The sequence below is a fragment of the Stenella coeruleoalba genome (genome assembly GCF_951394435.1).
Source record: "Stenella coeruleoalba genome assembly, chromosome: 8".
In the NCBI taxonomy this organism is placed as follows: domain Eukaryota; kingdom Metazoa; phylum Chordata; class Mammalia; order Artiodactyla; family Delphinidae; genus Stenella; species Stenella coeruleoalba.
The window spans coordinates 13,635,277-13,647,367 of record NC_137154.1 but is presented as its reverse complement, the minus strand read 5'-3'; the positions used below and the strand labels follow the sequence as shown (position 1 = coordinate 13,647,367).

The following is a 12,091-nucleotide window of genomic DNA, read 5'->3' as shown; positions in this document are numbered from 1 at the left end:
TGTTCTTTGCAACAGAGATACCACCATCCACTTCATAGGTTTTGTTATTAACATTACGTGGACGAACAAATATAAACTTCCCAGCAGATGGTTAAGTATTGGAAAGTTGGCTCCCCCCTCTTTTATCCTGCAGAGGTAGCAGTTGTTGCCAATTCAAGAAAGCTCAATAAAATATACTTGATGGTTATCTTCAGTAGCAAAGAAGTAAACAAGCAAATGCTCCCACAGCTCAACTAAAATAAACAAACCTAACAAACCCTTCATTAAAGGTACCAATGGTAATACCCTCTCCCAGCTTAGTTTCCCATAGTTTCCCCGTCAGTCAATGACCCATGGATCTCAAAGCACAATGTTTATAATGGACCTGAGATCCCTTATGAGTTACCATAATGCAGACCGCAAGTGTCAGATGAATGAGTTAATGTTGTTCTGAGCACCTTAAATTTGGCACTTCCTGAGCTGAGCATTTAAATTGGCTACTTAATATTGCATTTAATGAGTATTTTTATGTTCAAGTTCTACAACAGAATCTAATGTTCATTTGCCCATCTTCTGGCTTCTATTTCTCCAGGCATTACAAACCAAAAATATGCTGATGTCATGTGCACCTTCACCCAAGCAACTTTAACCTGGCCCTTCCTAAACTAGTCATTAAGAATCTATTAACCAAAAAAAAAAAAAAAAAAAATCTATTACCTTAGTCTGTTACTGATAATGTGTTCCCTTTTCTACATGTGTAACAGGAGACTAAATCCATTTTCATAGGAAAGAGGTTCTCAGTCCCAATCTAAGCCCAACCAACAACTATCAAATTATCAACTTTATGGAAACTGCAGGTATTGGCTTTGACCCCCTACAGTTTAGGAAGAATTATAACAATAATACATCATACAGCCATGAAAAGACTCATTTACAATAAAGAACACATCCCTAAGCATTCAACTTGGGAGCCAAGAAGATTCAGAATGCTAATCTATTTTACCAGGAGACCTTGAGCAATTCACCTACTCTCTAATGATTATTTTTTCATAAGGAAAATGAAAATATACTCATTAAAATGCCAGAGATACTGTTTGATTAACCATCAAACAACTATTTCCTCCGGTTACCAGGGACCTCAGGAAGTCGTCTTTGTCATCTCCCTCATTTCTTAACAAGTGCACACCTAAATCATCCTAGAAAGACAGTTACAAAGTCTTTGGGAAAGATATTTCACAACCTTCCTTGGTAACATTCTAGTATCTTGTAGTCAGGAAGTTGTTTCTAATTTGTAATCTATATCTTTCCCGTTGCAAATAAAACACATTCCGGGCTTCCCTGGTGGTGCAGTGGTTGAGAGTCCGCCTGCCGATGCAGGAGACACAGGATCGTGCCCCAGTCCAGGAAGATCCCACATGCCACGGAGCGGCTAGGCCCGTTAGCCATGGCCGCTGAGCCTGCGCGTCCCGAGCCTGTGCTCCGCAACGGGAGAGGCCACAACAGTGAGAGGCCCGCGTACCGCAAAAAAAAAAAACCACATTCCCTCTTGTCTTCTCCACTATGGAAAGAAACCATCTGCTTAACACCACCTGAACAATATCCCTTCAAGAGACTATAAAATATAGGAAACCTATTTCAAACAGCTTCATGTAAATGCCACATGGCTTTCAGTGGGTCACCTAGACAAAGAACGTGATTAAGAGTCTTAAATTCCCAGTTCCATCACTGACTTGCTCTGAAGAAGATATGAAGTTAAAACCATGCAGATGCTGTACCTCAATTATCCCATCAGTAAAATGCAAATAACAAAATGAGTAAAGGAGAACTCAATTCCTCAAAAAATTAACCACACGAAAAGAGATTCTCAATCCCAATCTAAGCCAACAACTCTCACATCACACACTCTATAGAAACTGCAGATGTTGGCTTTGATGCCTATGGTTTAGGAAAAATCATAACAAATACATTACCATAGGGCTCTGTAATTCCACTCCTAGGTACGTACCCAAAACAACTGAAGCAAGTACATGCACGTGCATGTTTACAGTAGCACTATTCATAATATCCAAAAGGTGGAAACAGTCTAAACAGTTCATTAATGGATGAATGGATAAACAAATTATGGTCTATACATACACAAAAGGTTATATACTAGATGATTCCACTTATATGAAATAGCCAAAATATATCAATCCATAGAGACAGAATGCAGATTGCTCATTTCCAGAGGCTAGTGGAAGGGGGGAATGAAGAGAAACTGCTCAATTGGAAAGAGAATTTACTTTGGAATGATGGAAATGTTTTGGAACTAGATAGAGGTAGTAGTTGCACAACACTGTGCAAATGCCACTGAACTGCTGTTCATTTTAAAATGGTTAATTTTGTGTTATGTGAATTTTACCTCAATAAATTATTTTAAAAGAAAAAAAAGAATGCTAGGAGAACTAATGGGCACAATAACCATAAAATGCTTACCCTTTCCAGTAAAGTCTAGGCAGAATGGTAGCCAAAATGTTTAATATTACTTCAACATAGTCAATTAGACTTTGAGCAAAGAATATGTAAATGGGAAACAAAATAGAAACCAAAATAAAGTCTAGAGTTATACAGTATCCCATATGGAAACAAGAGCCAATAAATAAGTGAATGAATAAAGGGAAATAAAGTAAATAACCAAGCGTATCAGCTAATTAGCTATAGCAATAATGACCATAGGAAAGCAGTAAGAAAAAGATAAAGGTAACGTATGAACTTTAAAAACCAAAACTGGCGCTTCCCTAGTGGCACAGTGGTTAAGAATCCGCCTGCTAATGCAGGGGACGTGGGTTCGAGCCCTGGTTCAGGAAGTTCCCACATGCCGCGGAGCAACTAAGCCCATGCACCACAACTACTGAGCCCGTGCTCTAGAGCCCGCGAGCCACAACTACTGAAGCCCATGAGCCCAGAGCCTGTGCTCCACAACAAGAGAAGCCACCGCAATGAGAAGCCTGCGCACCGCAACAAAGAGTAGACCCCACTCGCCGCAACGAGAAAGCCCGTGCAGCAACGAAGACCCAACGCAGCCAAAAGTAAATTAATTAATTAATTTAAAAGAAGAAAGTGCTTGCTCAAAGCAGGTGGTTAATAAATATAATAATAATTTAAAAAATCCAAAACCAGTAATACTAAAATACAAAAGATCCATTAGGTAGGGAGGTGAAAATAGAAAGGCTAATGATAGCAAAGCTAAAAAGCAAAGCTAAAAAGTATACATAAAGCCTTAAACTCCAAGGCCACATATAAAGACCATGAGAATCATTATCTCACCATCTTGAGAATATCCTCATTCCCTTGCCCCTTTCTGCTTTAATACAACTTTTTCGCAAGACACCAAGGCTAAGCAGGCAAGGACAACAAAATGAAAAGGTACTGTTCCTATGTTCATGGACCTTATGATATTACTTCTTTTTAAAGTCTTACTTCTTATGGGAAGACACACATGGTAATAATCTAAATATACAGACCATCTCCACTTCCTCCCTTTCCACTTCTTAAACGCACTTTAATCTGGCTCTGGCCCTACATTCCTCCAATGCTGTTCTTGCTATGATCATCAGTGATCTCTGTGTTGCTAAATCAAACAAAATACAGGTGATCACTTCCTCCCTGAAACACGCTCTTCTCTCAGTTTCTGAGATTTTCTCTTAAATTCCTTGCAGCTTGGTCCTAAGCGCTCTTCTAACTCCTCGTCTATACATGCCTTTCGTCTGGGTAAACTCATCCATTTTCCTTGACTGTTAACACCTATATACTGGGGCATCCAGATTTATTTCCAGCGCCATTTTTGAGCATTAGCTCAATGACTGCTTACTTGATGGATCCACGTGTATTATTTCACAGATATCTCACACTTAGCATGACTAAAATTGAGGCTTTCATTCCACTCCCCAACTCAAGTTAAAACCTACCCCTCCTCCAATGTTTCCACCTCACAAATGGCAACTTCTGAGATGCTGATACTCATGCCAGAAATCTGGGAATCATACCTGATACCTCTCTCTTCCCACATATCCAATCCATCATTAAGTCGTTCTGTCCTAATTCTAAAATACCTACTGAATCTTTCTACTTTCCTCCATCTCCTCTGCCTACAGCCTAATCCAAACCATTGTCATCTTTTGCCTGGACCACTATAAGGCAGCCTAATTATTAGACTTTCCCCACTTCCTCTCTTTCCAAATTTTCCACAATTTCCAATTTTTTCCACCACAGATTTTCAAAAATTTTCACAACGTAGCCAGACTAATTTTTTAAAAATCATATATTAGGTTACAACACTCATTCTTAAAACCTTCAAAGGCTTCTGATTATACGTAGGAAAAAAATCCAAAATCCTTGACACAGTCCTGCCTAAATCTCTATCCTCATCCTATGCCCCCCATTCTTACCCACTGCTCATTGCATTCAAAGCACACCCGTCTTTTTTCAGCTTCTCAAATGTGCCAAGTTCTTTCCCACCCCAAGGCTTTCACACATGCTATTCCTTTTCCTTCCCCGTTCTTCCTTCTAGTCTCTGCTTAAATATCACTTCTTCAGAGAAACCTCCCCCAAAGCTCCAATATAATTCATGTTCCCCTGCTATAATCTTTTTTACTTTTCCATCATAAGACTTTACACACATCATAAGACTCTGTAATTATACATTTATCGGTGTATTTTTTTGTAAATATTTATTTATTTGACTGCATCGGGTCTTAGTTGCAGCACGGGCTCTTCGTTGCGTTGCAGCAGTGGGCTTCTCTCTAGTTGTGGCATGCGGGCGTAGCTGCCCCGTGGCATGTGGGATCTTAGTTCCCCCACCAGGGATGAACCAGCGTCCCCTGCATTGGAAGGCAGATTCTTAACCACTGGACCACCAGGGAAGTCCCTATTGGTGTATTTTTTGTTTCCTGCCTCTCTCTCCTCTGGATCATAATCTCCATAAGGGTATGGACGATGTCTATTTTTTTCACCGTACTCTTGGTATAATGGCAGTAGTTTAGAGAGTTTAGAATTGTTTAAAGTATTGATACTTTAGAATCAGTATAATTTAGGGATTAGGAGCAGGGGAGCCAGGCTGCTTGGATTCAAATCCTGGTTCTGCCACGTACGAGCTCTATGACCTTGAGCAAACTGCTTAACCTCTCTGTACCACCATTTCCACATCTAGAAAATGGGGAGAACAAAAGTACCTACACCATAAGGTTGTTATAAGAATGAAAAGAATCAACAACACAAAGCACTTAGTACAGTACCTGGTGCAAAGCACTTCAATAAGCACTGGCTCTGATCAGCTCTTATTAGGGTATCCTCACCATCTCCCACAGAGGTAAACATTCAATAGACATTTACTGGATGAATGACTGAAAAAACAGACTCTACTATAGTCATTAAATAGGCTTTTTTAAATGACAGGCAGGAGTATTATAGAGATTTGGAGATGAAAACATAAACAGTTAAGGCAAAGACTGAAGAAACCCACAATTTATAATGCATAAAGGGATAACAGTAATAAAAAACTAACTCTGGGACTTCCCTGGTGGCGCAGTGGTTAAGAATCCTCCTGCCAAGGCAGGGGACACAGGATTGAGCCCTGCTCAGGGAAGATCCCACATGCTGTGGAGCAACTAAGCCCATGCACCACAACTACTGACCCTGCGCTCTAGAGCCTGCGAGCCACAACTACTGAGCCCACGCACCTAGAGCCGGTGCTCCACAACAAGAGAAGCCACCGCAATGAGAAGCCCACGCACCACAACGAAGAGTAGCCCCCGCTCGCCGCAACTAGAGAAAGCCCGCACACAGCAACGAAGACCCAACGCAGCCAAAAATAAAATTAACTAAAAAACAAACAGAAAAACTAACTCTACTGGATGCTCAGTCTTTACCACTAAGCAAAAAATATGTTCCCTCTTCCAGATGTTTACCCAAGGTGATTTGGTTGCTTTGACTTTTCCCTAAATATCACCCTTTTCCAAAACTTTAATCACTTTCTTCAAAATCCTTCCAGCACCAAGCACAGTTCAGATAGATGGTAAAATTCAGATACTATCATTTTCTACCTGTTTTGCAAAGAAATGTTCTTCTGTTCCTAAAATAGCTCTAGACTGTTTTGCTACATATATTACAAAATCCTCAAAGTTTTGCCCTCAATCTAATATCTGGAACTCTTTCAGACACTGTTGCTTTGGAGGTTTTCTCTTTCCCAGTAAAGACTCATCCTCTCACTATAAGTTGAAGGACATTGAGGGGAAGGAGGGACAAATATGCTGCTTTAACTTCCTATTCCTTATTCAAGCTTTCTCAAAAGACCCTAAACTTCAATCTAAGCATCACTATTATCCGTTCTGCTTTTGAAGAACATATAATCTTTAGCTTATTATAACAATATTGAAAATGATAACAGCTGGCATATATAGTGCTATGTGCTATTCTAAACACTTTACATATGTCAACTCATTTAATTCTCACAACAAACCATATGATATTCTACAGATGAGGAGAGGCACAGAGAGGTTAATTAACTTGCCCAAGTCACAGAGCTAGTTAAGTACTGGCACGGTGATTTGGACCCAGACTGCCTGGCTCCAGAGTCAGGACCACTATGCTATTATTTCAAGAGTTTGGCAGGACATATTTTTTTGCCTTGTTTTCACAGGTCAGCTAGACAGAAATACTCCAATTCTCGCCCCAAATCAAACATGCATATTAATCCTCTCCAATTCAGCAAAATTTCAGATGTTTCATTATATCATAGGCATATATACCTGAAACAAAGTAATTGTGGTTCATGGGAGATCTATGTTCTATCCTGGGAAGCAGAAATAAACAAATGATGAAATCATGAAATGTGAAATTTGCCTCAGTGAATCCTACAGATAGATATATAATTCCAGTAAGTAGTAGGAAAAAATGTTTGCAAAACACTTTTAATTTCTTGCAGGAAAAGTACCAAACAAGATTGTAGGTGTTATTATATACACACCCAACAGCAACCTACATTTTCCCTCTCTCAATTTCATGACAATTCTCCTAAGTCTCTCCTTTTATATGAAGCAAAATACCTCAGCTTATTCCCTGCTACAAACACCTGAAGGCATGTATCCAGTTTTCAAATTCATTCAACTCAACTTCCAAAGAACAGTGTTTTTTGGAAAAAATTAATAAATGAAAACTAACACATAAGAAGTAAAAAATTAAACTCATTAGTCAAGCATGCTGGATATTCATTAAGTCATAGTTATCCTTTACTATGCCAAATCCAGTGTCATCATACATTAAGTAACAGACAAATATTTTATGTAGCAATCTTAAATGAAGACTTCCATTGCAATGGCAACAGGGGAACATTAATTTACTGAACCATCGTATGTTTCCAACTTTTTAGGGGGCTTAAGGATGCCATGGCTGAAGACCCCAATCCCCGTGAACACCCAGTGCCTTCCTCACTCCTTCATCTCTCTCATCTCTCTCTGTGTCTGCCCTTGTTTGTTTCCTTAATAGCACAGCCTAAATTTCAATCTTTATCAGATACCTGGTCAACTCTGCTCCCCACTGGAATTATCTCCATAAGGGCAGGAACACTCATGTCTACTTTTGTATCCCAGCATCTAATGAGACTTCCATAAATATTTGGTAGATGAACAAAAGTCTGAAAAGGTAAGGGTTGAAACATACAGTCACAATCAAGGAATAGATCCAAAAGGTCTGACTGGAATATTTTATACCTCAGGAAAAAACGCAGTGCAACAATACTCAATAAATAAAGGAAAAAATTTAGATGAAGTGAAGATTATCAACTCTAAGAGCGAAGGAAGAGACAGAGAACAAGTTAGAAAAGACTACACTAATCTATAAACAAGCCAGGACTAACTGGAATAGAGGGAGTAACATGCAGCACCTAAAACTTCTTTCACTAGCACTTCCAAGGACTTACTCCTTTCCACAAACATGTAGTAAGCTTCTCCAATGCATTTAATGTTTGTCACCTCTATCCTGCATGACTGTCAGGCATAATGCTGCCTTCAAAGAAGCAAGCTGTCCAAGAACCCAGATGACATCTGTTCATTGTTGCTGTAAGACAGCATATAAGTCAACATTTGAAGAGCACTTTATCTTTTCAAAGCAGCTTCATGTATTTTTTTTCTCAACAGAAGTATTACGATAGAAGTACTATCTTTCCCATTCTTTAAATACAGACACATAAAAGCACTCAAAGCCTTGAATTTGAATCCCAGCTCTGCTACATACTTGCTGTGTGATCTTGGACAAATTATTTACTTTCTGTGAGTTCAGTATCCATGGGAAAATTAATATCTACCTTAAGGGACTGTTATGAGCATTCAGTGAGATTAACACCTGCAAAGAACACCACACAGTAAATGCTCAATAAAGGACAGTAACCTTCCCTATGGCCTCCTTAAATAGTTTGTACAAGATTTCTCAGCTAGTAAGTTGGTAAACCTAGGACTTAAACCCAGGCCTGATTCCTTAATCTGTTTTCTTCTAGCCACATCACTTTGGCAGACTGCCACATATTACTGAGCTTATAAATATATTCTGACAATAAGCGATCACAACATTTTTATCTATCAGCAACTAATTTTAGCTTTGAGAAAAAGGGACCAAAAAAAACGATCTAATTAACTTGGGGTCAGAAGGGGTTCGAAAATATAAAATATAAATTACCCCCAAACCGTAGTACAGTTGTACCATAGCACTTCCGTACAAACAAAAATTATGACAAGAAACAGAAAGTTCTCTCTGGGTTTATGAGGAACAACTGGAGAAAGAAACGACCATGACTATGATTAAAGGAACTTAAGGGTATTTTTTTTTGGTAAACCAAACCACTGGGCAAAAAGATTTGCATCCCATTCCAAAGTAACTCTATCAGGGATGAGAAGTATCTTTAAAAAAGAGACCTCAGTGTGCTAACAACAAACTTTTTCTCCAATTCCTTTAAGAGTGAGATAAATGGGAAGAGTGAGATAAATTGTCAACATAAACTGTCAACATAAACGTTCATGAAGATCCTTGAAGACCATAAATGTTTGTTCTGGATTCAGTGTTAATAAGCAGCATAAAGGAGCATGATCAAAAGAATAAAAGTTTCATAAGTATCCTAACACAAGCCGAAAATATTTTGAAAATTATACAGTATAAAAATAAGTTATAACTCTGTTAATAAAAATAACCGATTCTTTTCAAAGTGATATACATAACTAATCTTTTTCAAGTGCTATACATAACTCCTTCTAGGACAAGTTCTAGAAGACATTCGAAGAAGTTCACATCTTTAACAATCCCCAAGAGAAGAGAAGACAGAATAATTCAGTCACATCCTGAATTTGTAAATTCTGAAAAGAAATGCCAGGAGAGAGCTTGATTTGACTTTGAAAGAACACAAGATTTAACCAAGAAGGGTAAGAGTTGAGTGAATTTCTATCACAAAGCAGGGGAGAAGCTGATAAGAAGCTCTACCCCTCCCCACCAGCACAACCAGATTTCTTGTCCTCCTCAATTCAACTTAAACCTCTGCTAATTATTTTCTACGGAAGCATAACAAAATGTTCCTAACATTTCTTCCTGACACTCAAAGCAAATTCTATTTATTATTTAGCATTCATTAGTAGCCACTGAGATACTACACTAACTCTAAATTCTACGCAGAACCTATCAATCTCCAGAGGGTAATGTCCCTTCCTTCTCTAAATTTTTTCCTCTGATATAAATTCTCTTCTACCATAAAAACTTTTCCAGAGAACACACATTCTTAGCCTAACTTCCCGATCTAGATTCTCCATAAAGATAATCTCAGGACTCTTCATGAATCCCTTTCTGGGGGCACTAAGGTCCTGGTAACTAGGAAATCACTCATGATCAAGGGCCCTTCATTTAAATCCTGCTGACCTCACCAAAATAATAATATAACAATAATAATAATAAGGAACAATAATCCTTCCAAAACTCATATGAGAAGTCTAAATCTGTTAAAGAACATAGACTTGTATAGTTTCCATCCAAGGACTACAAATTTAGTCTCTTCTCCCTTAAGAAAGCCTATCTCCTACTGATTCTACAGATGTATTGTGGAAATACTTATTCAACTTAGAATGACCTCTAGGTTATTTTCTTCAACAAAGATATTACACAAATTAGAATCATGACACTGAATCCAATGAAAATAAAACGAGTAAGAACATGTAGTCTCCAAAATTTCCAAGCTGGGAGAGAAAAGGAAAACATAATGGAGTACCCAGAATGCTAACTTTCCATTTAAATATCTCAATATTTGAATGATTCCTACACACAGGCTTTTTAACTCTAGTATATGCAGTAATTAAGCCACTAAGCAAATACAAAACTGGTCCGAACGAGACTCCTTGGGTTTTATTCGGATTCTTCCTAGAAAGCACTCTCTGAGGATAAATGTCTGACTTCAAAATCTTGACCATCCTCTGCAGGACGTTAACCACTTAACACCACAGTTGAAAGACTTCCAAAGAGAAGCAGGCTGAGGGAAAGAAGGAGAAATAAGTATCAACCAGAAAGCAAAACAGACAGCAAACAAAATTTTCTACCAAGAAACAAAGAAATTGTTTCTTTCTACTCTCGCTAAAATGATACAGACTTTCAAAAGCAAACCAGCCAAAGATCGCGTGGTGCCTTTACTTCTGCAATCCCCAGTGACGGACTCTATATTCCTAGGAAGGAGGGATCACAGACAATCAAACGGCAAATCACTATGTGGATAAAATGACTGGTAAAGTGGGGGGAGGGGGGGAATTGAACTGGTAAACAACAAAAAATGACTTACGGTGCATTTAAAGATCTGTCAGGGCTACGGGGAAAAGTCACGTACTAGATCAGCCTCAGTTTCCCTACCCAAAAAAGGCGAGAACATGACACTTCGCTCAGAGGAGCCAGAGGGCCCTGTTCCATAAGCCTCCACCTATTCAAAGGCCCCTTCAAAGGCCGAAGTCAGAAAGTGTCCCCAGTGCAACTGAGTCATGACACTCGGAGCCTTTGGGGGGTGGAGAGGGAGGAAGAGAGGAGAGCCAAAGCGCGCAAAGCTCTATCCGTTCCTGGAAAACGACTTTCCCCACACACTGGGGGTACCGACACCCGCCCCAGAGCCAACATCCCCTCCCTACCGAACCGCACCGGGCAGCCCCACCATCTCTGCGTCCTTCCGGCTTCTCCCTCAGTTTCCCGCCGCCTCACCGACCGCGCCCCCGAATTCAGCCGGGTAGTTCCTCCTCTGGCCGTGTCTCCGCTGCCGACCCGCCGCCCACCCGCCGGCGCCAAGGTCTTCTCAACCCGGCGGCGGAAGGATGCCGGGCCGGGCCTCCCAGGCTCCTCCCGTGGCCTACCTGAAAGGCGGGAGGGGGCTCAGTTTGCAGCCCAGCGAGTGGACTGAGCCACAGACTAGAAGAAGAGGCAAGGAGGAAGCAAGGGGTCCGCTCTACCGACCAGCGGGAGAAAGCAGCCTGAGCGCGGGGCCTCACGGATAAGTCAGCCTTCCACCCGGCGCCGCCACCGCTCGGAAGACATCAAGCAAGAAGACGGCGCAAAAGATCACCGAATACACGAACGCCCAGACATCAAAGGAGGAGCGCCCAGGCAATCGTTCAAGGAACTAGAGTCGAGCGTCGAAAAACAGCTTCGCTCCAACTCAAGGTCCGGCTCCTGTCCAAGGCATAAATAAACAAACCCAGATCATAAGCCCCGGAGTAAAGCAGACGGGGCTTCTGCCATTTTCTGTGTCAGCTGCCTGCTGTCTAAATTGTTTAGAGAACCGAATTTTTCTTGAGAGTGTTGAAGATCAAGTCATAGTATAATAACACGTTATCTAACTATAGTTCAGCGACTACCTTATGGACTCTCGACACTATCCCAACTGAGCAAATTTGACCTTAGTTTCCTCATGAAACAGGTGAATGAAAAAGATGATAGATTGATTGATTGATAGAGGTATGACAGAGAGAATGAGAGAATCCAGACTGAGGAACAGAGTGAATAATCTCTATTAAAGCTCCAATTTAGCTCCCATAAGCATAGCAGAGAGAAACTGGAAAATTCAGGGTTCTGT

At 40.2% G+C, this 12,091-nt stretch overlaps 1 protein-coding gene across 8 annotated transcripts in view; it reads right to left on the bottom strand.

Moving 5' to 3' along the window:
- Nucleotides 1-11,579, bottom strand: part of AMBRA1 (autophagy and beclin 1 regulator 1) — a 175,907-nt gene extending 164,328 nt beyond the window's left edge. For 4 of the 8 annotated variants that reach the window (XM_079928471.1, XM_079928478.1, XM_079928479.1 and 1 more), the window contains exon 1: nt 11,373-11,579. The gene's annotated coding sequence lies outside the window, so the exon portion shown is untranslated. Of the gene's footprint in view, nt 1-6,764; nt 6,809-7,531; nt 11,132-11,163 lie in introns of those variants that run through there. The other 4 variants (XM_079928472.1, XM_079928474.1, XM_079928476.1 and 1 more) reach the window with 4 other exon arrangements.
- Between the last annotated feature and the right edge of the window lie 512 nt (nt 11,580-12,091).